Here is a 9,955-nt window from a genome sequence, read left to right as displayed (position 1 = left end):
TTTTTTTTTTAATTAAAGCTCATAAAACTACTATGTAAATTTTCATATTGGTAAGTTTTCTCTTGGCTTTCTGGCATCCAGGCCTAATGACCATCCTTTTGGACTGGTATCTCTAGAATACGGCACTTACAGTTGCCTTTGTTAAAAAGAAAAGAAAAGAAAAAAAACCCAAGTCTCTCTTCCTCATTTTTTCATTCCATTTCCACTATTTTTCACTTAGGTCTCAACATGAATTTCATCCATTTACAGGCTATCTCTTCCTCTCCCACCACACAAACATACAAACTAAATCTGGAGAAGCTCTTTATCTTACCTGCTGTTTTGACCTCTCTTCTTTAGTACTAATTCACTAAAATTTTGTTTATATTGTATATCTAAAATCTTCTAGAAAGGCAAACTCTGCTTTTTATGCATACTTAACTATATATAAAACCTAGTAAATAAATGATATTGAATATATTATTTTCAAATATACTGAATAAGAAAGAGTCAGAATTACTGAAAAAAATTATTACTTATTAAAGAAAAATGCTAATTTCTGTCAAAAAATTCATAAAAGAATCAAATGGGTAAAATATGCTATACATTTTTAAAGAACTTTAAATCAAGATTTAATTACCCTGCTACATTTGATTTTGATTTCAAGATATGGAAAAAAATTAACAAAAGTTGTCATTTACTGAGAGATCAATTTAGGCTAACTTTACATGAGCTACAATATTATCTATCTATGAATTTATTTTTTTTTATGAATTTACTTTAATACACACACATGCACACGCATATTATTTTAATGGATAATCTTCCAAAGACCACTGGAGTTGGTTTTTAATCTTTGTTTCATAGAGTGGTAAACTGAGATGTGGGACTATTAGGTAGTGTTAATAAGTGTTGGAGTCAGGGTTCAGTCCTGTTTCATGTCATTCCAGGTCTGTAATTTCTATAGGATACGGCACTGCCTTTCAGAATTGCACACATAATCATCAAAATTACATCAAGGAACATCTTAAGAAATTTTATTTTATCTAAAATACTCAATGATTAGATCCAGGAAGTGGAATAAAATCTAAACAAATAGAGGTTGATAATTTTATAATTGGATAGAATTACTCAAAATCAAAATATCATTATTTGATGAACAATTTATGATGTAAAAATTAAATTACTTATTGAAATGCCACATTTTATTGATTATCTTGCAAAATGTATGATTTTTAAAATATGTAATTGAATAAAGAAAAGCTAATAATCTACTATATAGTAATAAGGAAGAGGCAAACACCACTTAAAATGTAATTCAGAGACTTCCAGGGAGGATGGCAGAGTAAGAGAATCCTAAGCACACCTCACCCCATGGACACACTTAGATAATAGCCACATCAGTGTAAATAACCCAGAAAATGACCTGAAGACTGGCAGAACAGACCCTCCACAACTAATGGTAGAGAGGAGGCCACAACAAAAATGGTAGGGAAGGGTGGCCACTCAGTCAGGAATAAAACTGACTGCAAGACTGCCTACAAGAAGGAGAGACATACAAAACAAGCCTATAGAAAGGATAAGGCAGACCGCACACCAGGCATCTCAGGCAGGGGAGACACACACTGGGAAGATGAATCTCCATAACATTTGGCTTTGAAAACCAGAGGGGCATAACTTTAAGAGTTTTTATAATCAATACAGCTTACCACCTGGAACTTTAAAAATCAGCAGGCTTGCCTCTGGGAGAGCAGCAGGGCAAAGCAAACTGATTCCCTGCCATTAAAGAAACAGTATAAAAAAACAGCACCACTGAGATATAATATAAAAGCAACAGTTTAAAAAACGCTGGTAATATGGGAAGGAGATTTAATTACTAATCTCAGAACATGTCCTGGAGGGGCAGTGATCTTTAGGAGTCTTCTCCAAGAACAAAGAGTGGGCAGGCACTGTTTCCCTCCACCATCATTCACAGACACCTGCAGAAGCCAGTCCAAACACTCTCTACCTAGCTTGCTAACAGTGCATCCCATACCCAAGTTTTCCTGCAACATGCCCCCTCCAACCTAACCTTGACAGGCACTCCACAAAGCAGATCCAGGACTCCTCCCACAGCAGACTGGCACAAATCTTGCTAACACCATGCACCCCACCCTCATGTTCTCCTGCAGACCAGCCCTCAGCAGGAGTCCATCCAAAGCAGGACCACAAGTGTAACACTGTGCAAGCAGCCCTAACTGTGGCCAACACCACTCTAAAGTGATTCCTACCCAGGGCCAAGGGAGAGAGAACCACATATGCCAGTCCAACTGTGACCCAAGCATGGGGCTAGGGGCAGATATCTGGTCTGACTGCAGGCCAGGCCCACAAATGAAGGCCTTTCAGGAATAAGATGTGGAAAAAACCCTGCCATTTGGTGTGACCACAGCTCTGGCAAATGCCTGATTAGACCCAACTGAAGCCCAAGGCAGCCACAGACTGGCACATTAACAACACAGGAACTAAACTTCCTCAAACTGACAAAGTGAGCCATTGAAGATGACTAAACTGCAGGCAAACATGGCTCAGCCACAACAATAGGTGCACACAATACACATAGGAGACACCCCTAAAGCACCAGGTTCTGGTGAACAGGGGACACTGCATTGCAGTGTATGACAGGACCTCTTCTTCATACAGCCACTACTTCCAAGAACAGGAGATGCACCTAAATTTCCTAACACAGAGAAACAGACAGAGAGACACAATGAGGAAAGAGAGGAATACGTCCCAAAGGAAAGAACAGGAAAAATCATAGCAAGAGAGTTAAATGAAATGGAGATAAGCAATATATTGATAGAGAATTTAAAGTAATGGTCATAAAGATACTCACTGGACTTGAGAAAATAGTGTAGGACCTCAGTGAGATCCTCAACAAAGAAAAAATATTAAAAAGAACCATGTAGTGATGAAGAACTCAATAACTGAAATAAAAAATACACCAGAAGGAATAAATAGTAAATAAGAGGAAGCTGAAGGATGAATCAGCAATCTAGAAGACAGAGTAATAGAAAACGATCAAGTTGAATAGGAGAAAGAAATAAGAATAATTAAAAAAAAGAGAGGGGTGCCTGGGTGGCTCAGTGGGTTAAAGCCTCTGCCTTCAGCTCAGGTCATGATCCTAGGGTCCTGGGATATAGCCCCACATCGGGCTGTCTGCTCAGCAGGGAGCCTGCTTACCCCTATCTCTCTGTCTGCCTCTCTGCCTACTTGTGATCTCTGTCAAATAAATAATTAAAATATTAAAAAAAAAGAGAGAGAGAATAGAATAAGAGAACTCAGTAACACCATGAAGCATAATAGCATTCTCATTATAGGAATCTCAGAAGGAAAGGGGAGATAAAAGGGGGCAAAGAAAATATTATTTAAAGAAAAAAAGATGAAAACTTCCCATATCTGGGAAAAGAAACAGAAATCCAGATCCAGGAGGCATAGAGAGCACCCAATAAAATCAACAAAAAGTTCACACAAAGACACGTACTAAGTAAAATTATGGCAAAAAGTAGAAATAAATAAAGAATTCTAAAACCAACAAGAGAAAAGAAAACAGTTACATAAAAGGGAAATCCCATAAGGCTATCCCCTGAAATCTGGCAGATTAGAAGGCAATGACATGATGTATTCAAAGTACTAAAAGGAAAAATACCTGCAACCAAGAATACTCTAGCCAGCAAGGCTAATTTTCAGAATACAAGAAGAGAATAGAGCTTCCCAACAAACTTGAAGGAATTCATCACCATGAAACCAGCCTTACAAGAAATGTGAAAGGGGATTCTTTCAATGAAAAGGAAAGATAAGCAGGAATTTTTCAAACGTAAGAAGAGGGATGCCTGGGTGACCCAGTCCATTAAGTATCTGACTCTTGATTTTGCCTCAGGTCATGATCTCAGCATTCTGGGATTGAGCCCCATGTGGGGCTCCACACTCAGCATGGAGTCTGCTTGTCCCTCTTCCACTGTTTCTCCCCCATTCCTGCTCATTCTTTCTCTCTCTCTCTCTCTCAAATAAATAAATAAATAAATCATTTTAATTTTTTTTTAATTTAAAAAATAAGTACAAAACCAATAATTTTAAGTACACCTATGAAAATCAGTTGAGGGATTCACAAAAAAAGGATTTAAAGTATAACACCATGTATGTAAAATAGAGGAGCACAGGGGGAGTAAACATTTAGTGTTTTTAGAACTTAAAGTGACCATCAACTTAATATTAGACTGCTATGTACATAAAATGTTGCATATAAACCTAATGGCAACTTCAAATAAAAAAACCAGTAATAGATAGGTAAAAAATTAAGAGAAAGTAATCCAAATATTTGACTTAAAAGCCATCAAACCCCAAAAGAAGAGAGCAAGAGAAGAAAGGAACATAGAACTACAAAAATAACCATAAAACAAGTAACAAAATGGCAATAAGTACACGCCTATCAATAATTACTTTGACTGTAAACAGACCAAACACTCCAATCAAAAGATACAAAGTGATGAAATAGACAAAAATGTAAGACCCATCTACATGCTGCCCACAAGAGACTTCTTTCAGACCTAAAAACAAGCAAATTGAAAATGAGGGGATAGAAAAAGTGTTTATCATGCCAGTGGAAGTGAAAAGAAAACTGGGGTAGCAATACTTATATCAGAAAAAATTGATTTTAAAACAAAGACTATAACAAAAGACAAAGAAGGAAACTACATAACCATAAATGGGACAATCCAACAGGAAAATATAACAATTGCAAATATTTATGCATCTAACATGGGAGCACCCAAATACATAAAATATTAATAACAAACATAAAGGATATAAATGATAGTAATAAAATAATAGTAGGAGACTTTAACATCCTACTTACATCAATGGACAGATCATCTAAACAGGTAATTTATAAGGCAAAAATGACTTTAAATGACATATTGGTCCAGATGGATTTAATGGATATATTCAGAATATTCCACCCTAAAATAGCGGAATATACATTCTTTTGGAGCATATAGAACATACTCCAAAATAGATCAAACATCAGGCCACAAGATAAGTCTCAACAAATTAAAAAAGATCAAAGTCATACCACACATCTTTTTCAACCACAACATCATGAAAGAAGACACTAACCACAAAAAAAAAAAAAAAAAAAAAAAAAAAAATCTGGAAAGCCACAAATTTACCCACATAGAGGTTAAATAACATGCTATTAAACAATGAATAGACTAACCAAGAAATCAAAGAGAAAAAATAATGGAGACAAATGAAAATGAAAATGAAAACACAATGGTCCAAAATCTTTAATATGCAGCAAAAGCTGTCCTGAGAGGGAAGTTTACAGCAATGCAGACTACCTCAAGAAGAAAGAAAAATCTAGAATAAACAACCTAACCTTACACCTAAGGGAGCTAGGAAAAAGAACAAATAAAATCTAAAACCAGTAGAAGAAAAGAAATAGTAAAAATTAGAAGAGAAATAAATGAAATAAAATTTTAAGAAAAGAATAAAACAGGTCAATGAAACCAGAAGCTGGTTCTTTTCAAAGATCAGCAAATTGGTAAATCTTTAGCCAGACCCATCAAAAAAAGACAGAGAGAACTCAAACAAACAAAATCAGAAATGAAAGAGGAGGGGCACCTGGGTGGCTCAGTCAGTTAGGCATCCAGCTCTTGGTTTCAGCTCAGTTCATGATTTCAGGGTCATGGGATCAAGCCCTGTGTCAGTCTCCATGTTCAGCTCAAAGTCTTCTTGAGACTTCTCCCTCTGCCCCTCACTCCACTCATGCATGCTCTCTCTTTCTCTTTCTTTCAAATAAGTAAGTAAAATCTTAAAAAAGAAGAAGAAGAAGAAGAAATGAAAGAGGAGAATTAACAACCAACACCACAGAAATACAATTATAAGAGAATAGTAGGAAAAATTATATGCCAACAAACTGGACAACCTAGAAGAAATGGAAAAATTCCTAAAAACATATAACTTCCCAAAACTGTATCAAGAAGAAATAGAAAATTTGAACAGACCAATTACCAGCAATGAAATTGAATCAGTAATCAGAAAACTCCCAACAAACTAAAGTCCAGAGCCAGATGGCTTCCCAGGTGAATGTTACCAAATATTTAAAGAACAGTATATACCTATTTTTCTCAAACCACTCCAAAAAATATAAGATGAAGGAAAGCTTCCAAATTCATTCTATGAGGCCAGAATTACTCTGGCTCCAAAACCAGATAAAAATGCCCCAGGAAAAGAGAACTACAAACCAATATATCTGATACACATAGATGCAAAAGTCCTCAACAATGATGATTCACAGACCTGTACCCCTGAAGCAAATAATACATTACATGTTAATTAAAAATTAATAAATTAAAAATCAAAAATTTTAAATCCCCAACAAAATATTAGCACACTGAATCAAACAATACATTTAAAAATCATTCACCGTGATCAACTAGGATTTATTCTCAGGATGTAAGTGTGGTTCAATATTTGCAAATCAATCGATGTGAAACATCACATCAATTAGAGCAAGGACAAAAACCATATAACCATTTCAGTAGATGCAGAAAAAGCATTTGACAAAGTACAACATCCTTTCATGATAAAAACCCTCAACAAAGTAGGTTTAGAAGGAACATACCTCAACCTAATAAAGGCTGTATATGAAAAAATCCACAGCTAACATCATACTCTGTGGTGAAAAACTGAGAACTTTCCCCGTAATATCAGGAAGTCAAAGATGTCCACTCTCATCCCTTTTTCAACATGTACTGGAAGTTCTAGCCACAACAATCAGACAAGAAAAAATAAATAAATAAAAGGCACCCAAATTCGTAAGGAATAAGTAAAACTTTAACTGTTTGCAAATGACATAATACTATATATATAAAAAACCCTAAGGAGTCCACCAAAAAACTATTAGAACTGATAAATGAATTCAGTAAAGTCACAGGATACAAAATCAATGTATATAAATCCTTTGTATTTCTATACACTAATAATAAAGTAGGAAAAAGAGAATTTAAGACAATCCTAAGGATAGGCACATTCTCCTTGCTTCTTCTTGGGGTTTTGGCCTTGCTCTCTCCCTGTAAAGAGTCTGGACATGTCCATGTGTATCTTTTCTGGTGGGGTCTATAGTGCTCTTGGGTCCATACTAAGTCTCTGCAGGGACAGAAGCAAGAGCCATGAGATCACCAGCACCCACAAGGTCACTTCCAAGTAGAGGAGAATGAGAATATCACCATGGTAAAAGACATCTGGCTTTTGGAAAATGTGATTGATTGTATGAAGGAAACCTTCCCAACTGGTCCAAAGTCTCAACAGTATTCTGGTGCTTATGGTTCCTCAGTTTCTGATGAAGAATTGAAAAGAAGAGTGGCTGAGGAGCAGGCATTGGAGCAAACCAAGAAAGAGTCAGAAAATCAGGAACAACTAAAGCAAGGCAAAGAACTGAACTGAAAGGACTTTTGCCAATGAGCAGTTAACCAGAGCAGTTCTTCACAGAAGGATATCAAGTGAAGAAGAACAAACCAAGGAAGCACCTGGCTAAACAACTGGAAGAGAAAGATTGAGTGATAAAAAGGCAGGATGTATTCTATAAAGAGCAACTGGCTAGAGGAGAGGAGCTCAGAATTCTACCAAGTTACCATTGGAAAAATATCAGAAATTTGCTGAAGACAGGGAAGCAAAGTTCAAGCAATATGAGTTTCATCCTGGCTGGGCTGATATGCAGACCAAAATTCTCCAGCTGTAGTAACATGTCTGATTTGGGAATCAGGAAAACACTGACCTGATATAAATGAATTTGAAAGTGTCCCTGTCTTCAAATTTTTAGCACTCTTTGAAAAGGACTGGCATTTATTCTTTGAATGTTTAGAAAAATTCACCAGTGAAGCCATATTTACAATTTCCCTTAGGTTTATTTTTTGGAACATGAGTAATTTTTAAGTGTGCTGTTCAGTTTCTAGATACTTTGCTGGAGATCCCTCTTTTAATACACAATTTTAAGAACACATTTTGTGAAAGTTGAATGTTCTTGCACTAAGATTTGTTTTATGGTTCAGAATATAGTTTATCTTTACAAATGTTCAGTGTACATTTAAAATGAATATATTCTTCTCTTATTGGGTGGATTATTCTATAGATGTCAGTTAAACCTCACTGTTTCATAAGTTTACAAGTCCTCATTTTCCTTGTTAATCTTCTGCCTAGTTGTTCTATCCATTAGTCATTAGTCGATAGCATTGTTCAAATCCTCCATATCCTTACTGTTTTTCTGCTTATTTGTTCTTCCAGTTATTGAGAAAGGAGTATTGAAATATCCTGTTATGTATTTGTCCATTTTTGCTTACATTCTATCAGTTTTTGTTTCAGATAATTTGAAACTCTGTTATTAAGAGCATAAAATCTGAGAATTTCTATACCATTTTAATAAATTGATCTCCGTCATTTTGAAATGACCTTCCTTATTTCAGATATTAAACTTTGTCCTAAAATCTAGTTGTCTAGGGGCACCTGGGTGACTAGTCAGTAAAGTGCCCAACTCTTGTTTTTGGCCCTGGTCATGGTTTCAGGGTCATGAGATAAAGCCCCATGTTGTGTTCCCCACAGTCTGCTTGAGATTCTTTCCCACTCCTCCCTCTGCCACTCCTTTCACTCTCTCCCTCCATCCGATAAATAAATCTTTAGAAATAAACAAATAACAAAACATTAAATATTATGACTAGAAATATATTATAGAAATGTATATAACCCATTAAAAAAAGATATATTCTAACACGGAGGACATGGGAAGATGGAGAGAAGGGAGTTGAGGGAAAATGGAGGTGGAGATGAACATGAGATACTATGGACTCTGAAAAACAATCTAAGGTTTTGAAGAGGTGGGGGTGGTAGGTTGGGGGACCCTGGTGGTGGGTATTATGGAGGTCATGTTTTTCATGGAGCACTGGGTGTGGTGCATAAACAATGAATGTTGGAACACTGAAAATAAATAAAATAAATAAAATAAAATAAAATAAAATGAAAAATATATTTTTTTTCTTAATTTTATCTTATTTTAAACATTCTTTCTGCTTCAGAGAAATAGAATGGTGAGACATGTGAGCACAGAGATGCAGTTATGGCTTTTGTTGATATTTTAAAAGTTATATCTGTATTTAAACATTATCCTATGATACACATTTTTTGATTCTTACAGAGAAAATACTCTAAGATGTGATTTGTGAAAATCACACCAGAGTCACTGAATTTATTCTTCTTGGTTTTACAGATAACTCTGAGATGCAAGTTTCCCTCTTTATTTTGTTCCTCGTCATCTATACAGTCACTTTGTTGGGCAACTTCCTAATCATCACAGTCACCAGTGTGGATCCTGCTCTTCAAACATCCATGTACTTCTTTCTCCGAAATCTATCACTTCTTTTTTTTTTTTCTTTTCAGCGTAACAGAATTCATTGTTTTTGCACCATACCCAGTGCTCCATGCATGCATGCCCTCCATAATACCCACCACCTGGCTCCCCCAACCTCCCAACCCCTGCCCTTTCGAAAACTTCAGGTTGTTTTTCAGGGTCCATAGTCTCTCCTGGTTTATCTCCCCCTCTATTTTCCCCCAACTCCCTTCTCTCCATCTCCCCATGTCCTCCGTGTCATTTGTTATGCTTCACAAATAAGTGAAACCATATGATAATTGACTCTCTTTGCTTGACTTAATTCACTCAGCAAAATCTTTTCCAGTCCTGTCCATGTTGATACAAAAGTTGGGTATTCATCCTTTCTGATGGAGGCATAATACTCCATAGTGTATATGGACCACATCTTCCTTATCCATTCGTCCCTTGAAGGGCATCTTGGTTCTTTCCACAGTTTGGCGACCGTGGCCATTGCTGCTATAAACATTGGGGTACAGATGGCCCTTCTTTTCACTACATCTGTATCTTTGGAGTAAATAC

The 9,955-nt window shown here is 36.1% G+C and overlaps 1 pseudogene; it reads left to right on the top strand.

Moving 5' to 3' along the window:
• The first annotated feature begins 7,210 nt into the window (after positions 1–7,210).
• LOC111140298 lies at positions 7,211–7,756 on the top strand (annotated as a pseudogene).
• The last annotated feature ends 2,199 nt before the right edge of the window (positions 7,757–9,955 follow it).

Source organism: Enhydra lutris, unplaced genomic scaffold (assembly GCF_002288905.1).
Source record: "Enhydra lutris kenyoni isolate GAN:26980312 unplaced genomic scaffold, ASM228890v2 scaffoldscaffold444, whole genome shotgun sequence".
Classification (NCBI taxonomy): domain Eukaryota; kingdom Metazoa; phylum Chordata; class Mammalia; order Carnivora; family Mustelidae; genus Enhydra; species Enhydra lutris.
The sequence above is the reverse complement of the archived record's forward strand: the minus strand, read 5'-3'. Positions and strand labels throughout refer to the sequence as shown.